Raw genomic sequence first — 8689 nt, forward strand, 5'->3', positions numbered from 1 at the left:
TCTCCTGCAAAATCTGAATATGAATATCATTCTATTTCTAAAGTTTTTGATTTTCTGTATGTTAGCATGAGGCTAGTAGTGCCCCGCACATAGCGCAAATCTTTCTTTACCATTTTCCAGTGCTCTATGTCTGGATTACTTTGGTATCTGCCAAGTACCCCGGTAACAAAACTCAAGTCAGGGCGTGTGCACACTTGTGCATACTGCAAACTTTCGATAGCAGAAGCATAAGGCACTGCCTTTATTTGCTCGAGCTCATACTTGTTCTTGGGACACTGATGTTTCCCAAAACTGTCGCCCTTGACTATTGGAGCAGGTGTGGGCTTGCTCTTATGCATACCGTATTTCTTTAATACCTTTTCTAAGTATGCCTTCTGTGATAGTCCCAAAATCCCTCTTTTTCTATCTCGGTGAATCTCAATTCCTAAAACGAATGAAGCTTCACCAAGATCTTCCATGTCAAAATTCGAGGACAAAAATTTCTTCTTCTCCAGTACTAGATTAACATAACTGCTAGCTAGCAGGATGTCAGCCACATACATGACAAGAAAAATAAATTTTCCATTCTTAAACTTTGCATAAATACAATTGTCCTCTTCATTTTATTTAAATCCAAACTTTCTAATTGTTTCATCAAATTTCAAGTACCACTGCCTTGAGGCTTGCTTCAAGCCATAAATCGATTTGTTTAGGCGGCCACCCAAATTTTCTTTGCCTTCTACGACAAAACCTTTCGGCTGTGCCATGTAGACATCTTCATATAGATCCCTGTTCAGGAATGTCGTCTTTACATCCATCTGATGTAATTTTAAATCATAATGTGCCACTAAGGCCATTATTATTCTGAAAGAGTCTTTACATGAGACCGGAGAAAATGTCTCATTGTAATCTATTCCTTCTCTTTGCGTGAAGCCTTTTGCCACGAGTCGCGCCTTGTAGCTTTCTATATTCCCTTTGGAGTCACATTTCGTCTTATAGACCCACTTACAACCTACTATTTTGGCTCATCTTCTACAACGTGTCCTTCAGTATCTTCTTCAAGCTCACCCATTGCAGTGTCATTGAAAAAGGAATTATAATTGGCTGCAAAGTCAGGAATCCTGTCCTCTTCTTCTACATTATTATCCAGCACAATTCCTCTTTCGCCATGCTTGGTCCAAACATAGTAGTTCGGTATGAAACCACTATTGAACAAGTGACTATGGATGGTTCTTGATGATGAGTAATCCTTCTCATTCTTACAGAATTTGCATGGACAACGAACGAAACCTCCATACTTGTGTTTCTAAGCCGCTTCTATGAATTCATGCACGTCATCCATGAACTCCTTTGAACGCCGGTCGGCCATGTACATCCATTGCCGACTCTTCTGGGTCCACAATACATTTATATACATCATTGTTCTGTACAAATAGTTCATTCATACTACCAATTTATAACAATATATTTATATAATTGATAATGCATATAACTATAATAAATAGATACTATTCACTTATCAAATAAATTGATAAAACATATAAATACAATAATTTGATAGTATTCAAATATCAAATAAATTGATAATGCATATAACTACAATAAGATGCTACAAATAAAAATAATTATCACATGTATAAACTAAATCAAGTAATAACTGTTTCTAAAAATTAATTGCTAAGTTATAAAGAAAAATAACTAACTTTTTTTTCAAAAAAAGCAAAAATTCGCCTCACCTCACTCGGCTGCCATGAACAGTGAGTTCACGGCAGCTTGAGGGGGGAGGGGCTGGGGTATTTATAGGCTCGGGCCAAAGCCACCGGTTGGTTTCAATGACCCGGTGCTAAATTTTGTTCAATAGCACCGGGTCAAGACACCAACCGGTGCCTTAGGCTCGAGCTCCTGGCAGCTGCCACGTTTCATCACCATAGGAACCGGTTATTACCTTCAACCGGTGGCTATAGCGCCGCCTTCATTTGGTATCGGGTAGTGGTTCAAACCAGTTCCTATGCTGACGCATTGGAACCAGTTGGAACTACCACCCGGTGCCAAATGTCCTCCACTAGCCGGTACCTGTGGCCTGGACCGATGACCCGTTTTCTAGTAGTGTTGAGAAGATTGAAAACAGTAGTAGAGGAAAATAGAAGCTGGATTAACGGCACCAGAAGCTGTAGGTGTGATCCTGCAAACGCCTGTATAGGCACGACAGCAAGCACACAATCACTGTCTCGACGCTTGGGATGAAGGTGGCTCCGGCTTCAGCTGCAGCTTCAAAGCAGGTTTCTTCGGATGCCGGGCAAGTTTCTTCTGCACTCGTTCCTTCAGTATGTCACTGTAGGATCCCAGAAGCCAGACTTGCTGAAGGGAAACTGGGTGCTCTATCCCAGATAAATGCAATTCCGAATCATCGCAGCGGTAAGCCTTCAGCACTTCAAGCTTTTTCACCGCTCCTTGGTAAAACCTTACATGTAACCTGGATTTGCATGTGATTTCGAGGACCTGGAGTTTGCTGAAAAGGTTAGCTAAAAAGTGGACCTTATTACCATCTTGATCCTTGGTAATCTTAACACAAAGCCGCAGAGTGAGGAGGCTCTGCACGCTCCCAAGGAGATGCATGTCATCTTGTGTCAACTGTTTAGCCATCTCTAAACTCAACTTCCCTAGGTTCTTAAGATTATTGAACCTCAGAGCTGACAGCTCCTCCACATGCCCGTAGAGCTTAAGGCTCCGGACGCTGGGAGGAGGGGAGATGTCACCCCTGCGAACAACATTCTCCTCTTCGAGCTGCAGTGACAAGGATTCCAAATTCTTCTGATTGAGGATGGCTTTGCTCAAATATTTGCTGTTTTTCCGGTTGATGCCCGACACTTCAAGCTTCTTGAGCTGTTTAAGGAGACCTATCTCATCCAGAATGCCCTTCCCAGCAGTATTGTTGACATTGACAGCACCCAGCGTGTGCAGGGCTTTCAGGTGACGGATCCCTCCAGGCACCTTGATACCATTGCAAGGGCCAGCAGGTCGACATCCGAGGAACTTGAATAAGCAGGATACCAGCTGAGTTCCTGAGCTGATACTTGACGGCGTCGTTTCCTCCTTGGCAGCCACGCCTTGATCATCCATCCTTGGTAAAGGTGGTACTGGTACCAGCACGAATGTACTGCAGTTTCTGTAGCTTCTGCAGCTCAACATAGACAATAGAGGTGCCTCTGATATCCAGAGTCTGAAGATGACTTAGTTCAGAGAAGGAATCCGGCAGACGAGTGATTTTGTGTGTGTCCTCTTAGTGACAGGAACCTAAGGCGAGGAAGCAGCTCCAACATCCTCTCGAGGTCATCATCATCCATATTGGATGTGCCTTCTAGATCCAGCACCCGAAGTGATTTCATCTTGTAAGGGATGAAGAATGGCTTCCATGATCCGTAGACAGTCAGAGACTGTAGATGTGAGAAGTCCAAGTCCTCGAACCCAGACTCTTCATCGCCGTTCCAGCTGCTCCTAATAATGAGATGCTATCCTAGGCCTTCCGTGGTTATTAGGCTTCGACTCTTATCCAATATAGAGACTACAAGTGGAAAGAAAACCGCTCTCTCTTCCATGAGCCGTGAGTTGATGTACTCGTGGAAGAAGCTATTGAGTCGCCACACGCCCATGGAAGCTGTCTCCTTGGTGAGCCTATTGAAGAGCTTGACTGCGTACTCCTCCATGGTCTTGCTGTCAGTGCACTTGCAGTAGCCCTCTGCAATCCAACGCCTCACGAAATGGCTCGGCCGCATCCGGACCCTCTTGACTTCAGAGAAAACTGACTGATACAATATGCATCTCTTCAGGTGCCATGGTAAAGCATCAAATTTCAAACGCATCCAGGAGAAGAGATCCCTCAAACTAACAAACTCGGTGTTGGTCTCCAGCTCCTGTATAAAGTTGTCTTTGAGATGGCACAACTTCCGTTGCCGTATGTCTCCTTGTTGGGCTCCCAAGTATCTAGCTAAAGCCAGTATTACTTTGGGGATTCCGCCGCACTTGGCGAGGATATGTATTGCTTCCTTCTGAATGTGTGCATCATCCCTAAAGGTGCGGGCCCATTGAATGTTCTGTTGTTCAAAAAAAAAAGATTTGTGACCAGTTAATAGGTATACTAGCCAGGTCGTATGAAGTTTGTAATACAGAAGGCGTACTTTCCATAAATTAATCTATGGGAAGCAATATATGGGGGTTTCTTTGGCATTGTCACTTTGTGATGACTAGCTTACTGGTATCAAGGAATATAAATCAGGTTATCTAATTTTATCGATACTTAATTCTAGATGCAAATATGGGGAAAAAACTGAATTATCTTTGTCCTGTCATCTCAGTCTACTTACCATAAGACATTGTTCAATTACTCCAAATTTGTGGGGAGTTTTTGCAGCTGATTTGGGAGAAAGTGTTTTACATTTGTCAATTGTTGTACCTAGACTCGACCCTTAGGATTTTAATTTTTCATAGGAATTTCCAAACCCTAAACTCACAATATATAACAGAATGCTAAAGTCAACTCATGACAAGTGACATAAAAAATAATATTAAATTTGCTCTGGTCCCGGAGGTGTATAATCTATGGTGAGGCAAATCTAAGTATGACTTTTTTGGAGCATTTATTACATTAATACTCACAAAATGGGCTATAAAACATTAAATCCTAGCAATTTATTTAAAAATCATAAAGGTTAATCTGGCCATTGATTCAGAACAATCTAATCATCATTGCTAATAATACCAATGAGTAGTATTCTCCGCGCTATGAAATGTAACCCCTAATATTTATCTAGCTTCCCACCTTATCTATTATGAAAAATATTTTAAAATAGTCCTCTAAACTCATATCTAATAAAATTACACATCTCAACCGCTATTAAAAATTACATAAGTAGCCCTCTAATATCTGCATTTAAATTACTTTCATATATCATTATATAAAATTTTTATCTCAAAGTCCCGATTTATGCTTCTGAAGTACTCATTTATATCATTTTTAATAGAGAAAACAAATTCATGGTACACATGCATGAGATTTGTGCCAGCATGCATGGGGCAGACCACATGTGCATATATGTAGAAGAGATGAGTATTTCGATTTTCATATAAGAAACATAGCTAAAGCTAACTTTTAACTAAGCATATATCGAATAACTAACTGCAGGTTCATGTCAAAGGGGGGAACTATTAATGAGGATGGGAATATATAAATTATAGTAAAGTCTATCACAACTGGACAATCCTATAAACTAGTATCTATATGAGTATTGGGATAGAATATGAACAAATTGGAGCAAAGATAAACAGTTTTGAATGGCTGGCTGGGCCCCAAAACCTATGGTTGACTTCCCGACATGTTCTTTTCTAATGGAAAAAGTCTATTTTTGACCATCAAACAATCGTCAGAATCTGATCTTGGCCATCAAACTCGAAAACCAAATAACTTTGGCCATCGAACTATAAAAACTGGAAAAGTTCGGCCTTTACCTGGTTTCAAAGGTGGTTTTGGATATATTTATATTTTTTAAAAAACAATAAATATGGTTTAACCTCTAAAAATTTGTAGCTAATTTATTTTATATCAAAAAAAATATAAAATTAGTATATAAAAATTCTCTTGCATGAATCCATTTGGTCAATATCCTAATGTATTATAGCATCAAACAATAATTTAAATAAATAATGTCACGATTACAAGCAGTAAAACATAGCAAAAGGAAAAAATAATATTCAGACAACTCTAAATAGAGCATGGTCAGGGAGATTACATTTCTTGAGAAATTTTGATATGCATTTCATATTTTTCTGATTTAAACTAAATTAGCTATGAATTTATAGAGATTAAATCAGATTCTATTAGTTTTAGAAAATACACATATATGCAAAACCACCTTTGAAACCGGATAGATAGTCAAAATTTATCCGGTTTTCATAGTTCAATGGTCAAAGATACCTAGTTTAAGTTCGATGGCTAAAACCAAACTGTGATGATAGTTCGATGGGTATAAATAGACTTTTTCCTTTTCTAATTGCTAGCTAGCTCATGCAGTAGCATGGGTTGATCGACTAATATAATAGAGATAAGATAACACGCATTAACATAAATATTGGAAATGTCCACATGAGGAGCTGGGTACCTATTACTAAATCAACACACTACACACCAAAGAGCAACGCTAGTGGATTCGAGGAAAATTAACTACTACAGTAGAAGTGTACAGCAATGCTTTCAAGTCACACATCACCTGCTCGAAGAGCTGAAGGGCTGCGTCAGGTTCTAGGGCCTTCACCCTGTACACTGCGTCATCTTGCACAGCACAATATTTCGTGACACTTTCTTCTGCAGTAACGGCAACAATAATAGTGCTGGTCTGAGACTGTTTAGGTATCAGTCTGTTTTTTATGGAGTCCCAATCTTCCTTGAACCGCAGGCCGTCAATTACAACGATGCACGGATGACCCTTCAGAAACTCAGTACACTCGTGAATGATTTTTTCATCTGTTTTCTTCTCTTCGGGTACAGCATGATCTTGTTGGGATTTAAACGAGAGTATTCTCCGACAGAAGACACCAAGGTTGAACGGATACGACACATGGACGTACAACTTGAACAGGGATGCCTGATTAAACTCTTGGCGGGACAAGACGGCTTTTACTAGAGATGATTTTCCAACACCAGGGAAACCCCATACAAAGATCACGCGAGGTCGTCTGTCACCGCGTCTAGCTGATGAAATAAGCTCTGAGAGTTCTTTCTCATCTGAACTGCGCCCAACTAGCACAATGCTAGCAGCCGATTGTGGTAAGGAAAAGCCATTGTACACGACACCCTCCTGGACACGTTTAAAACCCTGCAAATAATATGGAGATACCAAAAAAAAAACTCAGAGAGAGAGAGAGAGAGAGAGAGAGAGAGAGAGATATGGAGAAATAGATGTACCGGGCATACACACCTCGTTGAAGAAGGCACAAATAGAGTGGTTATCTGGTAATTTCCTGAGTTCCGACACATGGTAGGATTGCCCCGCACACAATCTTGCAACCTCGAGGTTCTGTGTTGATACCACAATACGACTCCCATTCTTGCTATCTGTTAGGTACTTCCGGACGGCCTCCCACTCAGACATGTTTGACAAGCCTTCTAGGACGACAAGGTACCTATGCTTGCTGAGTTGCTCCACAAACTCCTTCACAAGATCGGTGCGTTTAGCCACCTCCATCCTTGTCAGGACATCTATATCTATGATTTCACTCCCATCTTTGACAGAGTTCCCGTAGAACTGTTCTGCCAAGCTTTGGATGAACTCGTGGGCATTGAAGGGATGTGCCAGCTTCAACCAGGCCCGACTTCTGAAGTTTTGGCGAATCACCGGCTCTTCATAGGCCTCCTTGATGATGGATGTGACCCCAAAATCACCTCGCGTTCCCCACAATGAGATGACTTGCAGGGCCTGCTTGCTGCTCTCGTTGACAAGCATGGTGAGGTTCACAAAGCCTCCCAGCTTCTGCTCGGTCGACCATGCCTCGGTGAGGATGTCGACTGCTAATGTTGCGCCGATGGCAGGGACGGACGCCGACTGTTGCGGCGTGGCTGTGTTGGAGCCCAAGTCGTTGATGAGGTTGTAGCGCTTGTTCCTGCTGCTAACCTCCTCGACCCGAGCCTTGAGAAGCTTGATCTCGTCGACAGCTTGATCCAATGGCGATGGCGCTGCCAAGCTGCAACTGCATGATGCCAGCAAGCGGCGGCACAAGGTCCAGAATGACCTTTTCATGTCCAGGAGGATGATGGATTCAATGCTGTCCTCAGCGTCATAAGACAGCTCGCGGACCTGCCTCACCCAGGTCCTCCCCACGGTGTTCTTGACTTGTTCCCAATCCGCGGTCATGAGGAAGGACTGCATCATCTCGAACTCATCCTTCATGAACAGGGTATCGCGTTGCACGATCTGCCACAGCTCCGCCTCGTCCTTCATGGCGGTCTGGACCTTGTTGATAAGGGCCTCGACCACCGTCATGGAGATCCCTATGGCGAGGTCCGCCATTGCTCCCTCTCAATCTCACTGTTCTGTTTGCTAGTGTGCTGGGAGGCTGGAAGCTAGCAGTGTTGGTGCTGATGCTGTTGCTCAGAATTGCTTCCCAGCCAGCATCTTGGAGCAGGATTATAAAGGGAGGATTGCAGAAGAAACAGCTAGTTAGGAGATTGTTAAACAAGACTTGGGGGACTTGCGAGATGGGCTTGAGGTCCTAAAAACAAACTACTAAAATTGCTACCATCTTTAATCTCCCTTAAGCTAATGAATCATATAGAAGCTAGCACATGTACGTTGTCGTGCATGGGGATAACATGACAGTACTAGTTGACCACCAACACCGATATCTTAATCAGTTACAGACACACACTATGAATTGGTAAATGATTTTTTGGGATTTTGTCCTCCGGGACACCAAGACAAATCTTACACTTCCCTATACATGAATATGTGTGTTCACCAAGTGATAAGTCATTAACAGGTTTATTTATCTTTGGATGAACGAGAGCTGAGGCGAAGAACTCTCTAGTATGTGTGTTCAACAGATTGGCACCTCAACGACTAAGTTGGTTTTAAGGCGCTAGCAAAACTAGTCGCAAGGATCCACCATTATATCTCTCTTGGTCTATATTTGCTTATGGAAGCTACTAGCAAGTACTCTCTCC

The 8689-nt window shown here is 42.1% G+C and overlaps 1 pseudogene; it reads right to left on the reverse strand.

Moving 5' to 3' along the window:
- Positions 1-2120: 2120 nt before the first annotated feature.
- On the reverse strand, positions 2121-8244 carry LOC120644911 (annotated as a pseudogene).
- Between the last annotated feature and the right edge of the window lie 445 nt (positions 8245-8689).

This window comes from Panicum virgatum, chromosome 8K, assembly GCF_016808335.1.
Source record: "Panicum virgatum strain AP13 chromosome 8K, P.virgatum_v5, whole genome shotgun sequence".
Taxonomy (NCBI): Eukaryota; Viridiplantae; Streptophyta; class Magnoliopsida; order Poales; family Poaceae; genus Panicum; species Panicum virgatum.